The 3766-nt window shown below is 54.6% G+C and overlaps 1 pseudogene; it reads right to left on the bottom strand.

Annotated features, from left to right (window-relative positions):
- Window positions 1-911: 911 nt before the first annotated feature.
- Window positions 912-2642, bottom strand: LOC132431572 (heat shock factor protein 1-like; annotated as a pseudogene).
- Window positions 2643-3766: the final 1124 nt, after the last annotated feature.

Below are 3766 nucleotides of genomic sequence, written 5' to 3' on the forward strand. Positions count from 1 at the left end.
ACAAAATTCGGTATAAGGCCTGGGAAGGGGCCTAAGCAAGCAAAGGACGCTGATGCAGAAGCGTAGTTGGCTTCACAGTAAATTGCCTCTATCTGGAAAGATGCAGGAGAAACCAGTAAAAGAGTCTGGCTCCTGAGAGGTGAACTGGGTGGCTGCAGAAAACGAGAAAACAAGTGATGCACCTTTCTCCCTGTGGGATTTTGCAGTATGTTACCTATTCAATAGGAAGAATTCCTTTGTAAATTAATTGCAGTGTCAAACCAATACAATTCCTAAATAACCAGAACAAACAGTAATTTCTCAGAGAAAGATACATTTCTTTCTTTAGAGACTCCCTTCATTTTCAAGACACAAAAAGAAGATACATACCATTTTTGGTTGGTTGAGCTAAGGATAATAATGCCAACTGTTGTTTTTTAAATACCAGTAGCTTCTTTCCCTCATAAGAAGAAAAGTCTGGATCTTAAAATGGGCCTTAAGGTTTTATTTCTCATATACTGTTGATCATCTTACAGCACCTCCTTGCTGATGTTTCACAGCATCCTGTTCTTCTTTCAGAGACACTCTAGCTTATCTATGAGGAAGTTTATTATAGTTTATGTGACATTCCCCTCTTCTTTCTGCCTCTGTTTGCTCTGTATTTTGTTGTTGTTTGTTTTTTGCCACAGACAGAGCCCGTTGTTCTTAGATCTCTGCCTGTCTTGTCCGTCTGTCCATCCACCCGTCCGTTCTCGTATGTATCTGTATATCTCTATGGAAAGGGAAAGGGGGTTTCTCATGTAAAAATCCAAAATATAGTTCTATGAACACCCGTGTACTAGTCAGTCCAAGTGTGGCTATGAAGCCCCAAGCAAGCCTTGGCACACGGGGCCGGACCCTTGGTCTGGGGGGCCACGCCAAGACCCAGGCCTCTAGGACACAGTGGGGTCCCTTGCTTTGGGGGGCTCAGAGCCCATCAGCAGGGAGATGGTGGGGTCATCAGCGTGGTTGTCCTCCTGTGAGAAGCAGGAGCCCTCCCCCAGCTCTAAGAGCACCGGCAGGGCTTCCCTGGTGGCGCAGTGGTTGAGAGTCCGCCTGCCGATGCAGGGAACACGGGTTCGTGCCCCAGTCCGGGAAGATCCCACGAGCCGCGGAGCAGCTGAGCCCGTGAGCCATGGCCGCTGAGCCTGCGCGTCCGGAGCCTGTGCTCCGCAACGGGAGAGGCCACAACAGTGAGAGGCCCGCGTACCACAAAAAAAAAAAAAAAAAAAGAGCACCGGCAGACCACTGCCCCGCACGTCCACGGAGCCCGGGTCCAGCAGGAGCTGCTTCCCCAAGTCAGGGCTGCTGCTCTCTGCCTCGCGAGGCCTGGGGGTCTCGCGGGCCAGGTTGCTGTCAAGGTCAGGCAGACTCCTGTCGGGCAATGTCACCGAGGGGCCGAACAGGTCCGGCAGGGCACTGGTGTCCACGCTGAAGCCGTGGCTAGTCGGCTTGGTCTGCAGGTCGCCCAGGTTGGAGTCCATGGCGTCCAAGTGGTCCCTGAGCTCGGTCCCCTGGCTGGACTCAAACACGCAGAGAGGAGGAGGGGCAGGGGAAGAAGCAGGCGACCCCAGACATCTATGGAGCGCGAGTCAAATTGTCCAGGCGGGCTATGCTGAGGCACTTCTGGGAGGGATGGGGTGTGGGGCCGAGGTGGGCAGGGGCGAGAGGGGTCACCCCCTTCCGCCCCCGCGTCTGTGAAGGGTGTGGCCGAGGCAGCCGGCGCAGGCTCTCCCACAGGATGGAGTCAATGAGGGTGGTTGGGGACAGGGGCGTATCCACCATGGTGGACGGGTGCCCGGGACCAGCATCCTCTGCCCGGGGGCTCCGAGGTGGGCTGGGGGGCTCCTCCTTGACTCGAACCAGGGTCCTACTGGACAGGGGCCTCTAGTCGTCTATGTTCCTGCCTGGAGAGGCCAAGGGACTACTGGGGTAGCTCAGTGATGTCAGAGACGAAGGGTCCCGAGCCGGCAACAGCATCTGGGGAACAGAAGCTGCGGCCGCTGTAGGCCATGCCGGAGCCGAGTAGGGGCCCGGGCCGTGGATGTGCTCCAGGGAGTACCGGGCATGGAATAGCTGTCGTACAGCATCAGGGGGATCTTTCTCTTCACCCCCCGGATCTAGTTCCACTGCACAGGGCCTCGTTCTCTTGCTTCACGGTCAGCAGTTTGGAATCCATGCTCTCCTGCTTCCTCTTCATCTGCTGCACGTCGGTCAGCAGCTTGGTGACCCTGTCCTGGGGAATCTTTATGTCCTCGCTCCACAGAGTGGACACGCTGGTCACTTTCCTCTTGACCAGGGGCTGCTCCTGGCCGCGCAGGAAGCACAGGTGCTGGAACTTGGTGTCGTCCCCCTCTGGCTTGACCAGGCTGCCCTGCTCAATGCGGACCACCTTCCGGAAGCCACACATGTTGAGCTGCCCCACGAAGCTGGCCGTGCTGCTGTGCTTGGAGGACTTAGGTGGCACCTCTTTGGCAGACGGGCTCTGGTTGAGCACGTGGACGCTGTTCCTGCTCGGGCTCCAGAACGTCCGTGTCTTGGTTGCTCACGAAGGTCCACAACTTGGTCAGGAAGACCTGGACGTTGCTGGGCTCTGCCGTGCCCAGGCACACGGGCAGATCCATCCCGGGCAAGGTGGGAGAGGCGGAGGGAGTGACCACGAGGAGAGACCACGGGCCGGCCGCCACCGCGGGCCGCCCGGATGTGAACCGGCCCAGGGCCTGCGGCCCACATGGCCGCCGCCATCTTGCGACGGGCGAGCTCCCGCCGGCGCCGCCCACCTGCTTCTTTTTAACTTTTTATTTTGATTTTTTGTTCATGTCCAAAGTCTCCCTCAAATACAGTATACAGTCCTGAACTGAGCACTCCTATTTAAAAGCAAGACACCCACAAGCTGGTGGGCCACTCTGGAACCTAGGTGGGAACTAGTGGCCTTGAGGTAATTGAGTGGGAATCCAGACTTAAATTTTTGAAGCACAGAAATTCCCTGGCAGGACAGTGGTTAGGACTCCGCGCTTTCCTGCACGCAGAATGGCAAATTTTTTGAATCACATTCAAACGTCAGCACCTGTGGGTATTTTTTCTTGAGGGAGTCAGTTGCCTCCTGGGGGGTGAGAGTGGATTGTCAGTCTTCTGGGAACCAAATGGGGAAAGGGGGCTGGTGGTTCACTGCTTGGGATATAGGTCTTCACTAAAGGCCCCTGTGTTCAGTATGGAGCCTGCTCTCTGCTCATTTGGGCTTGGTGTCCCCAAGGCCAGAATCTGTCTGGTTTGGCCTTTCCCCCGTCTTCTCTCAGCATGATGGGCTGGCCTGGGAGTTGCCTGGTTACCAGCTGTGGGGGGAATTAACTGCAGGTATCTCAGCTTCTTCAAAAACTTTTAATCCATCCTCTCCTTGCACCTCTGCTTTCACGGGAAACTAGAGCTGTGAAATTCCTACATCTTCCCGAAGTTGTGCCTCAGGAATTGCTTCTTGTTGCCCACAGCTCCTGCTCTCACCCTTAGGTTTTGCTTTTTCGGATTGACAAGGTCAGTAATCACTCTTCTCTCAGCTCCACCAGCTTTACAGTTAAGATGTTGTCTTCTCCTGTCTGATATTGTCTCTTCCCCTGTTCTCTTTGTGCCTTTCTTATCCCATTTCAGGGAGGTTTGCGGCATGAGGTGAGAGGAACTTGAATGTCCAATTCTCAAGATTTAACCAAAAGAGCTTAAAATTTCTTTCAAGTTCAAAGAAATGAAGCACAAATTT

The sequence above is a fragment of the Delphinus delphis genome, chromosome 10, assembly GCF_949987515.2.
Source record: "Delphinus delphis chromosome 10, mDelDel1.2, whole genome shotgun sequence".
In the NCBI taxonomy this organism is placed as follows: Eukaryota; Metazoa; Chordata; class Mammalia; order Artiodactyla; family Delphinidae; genus Delphinus; species Delphinus delphis.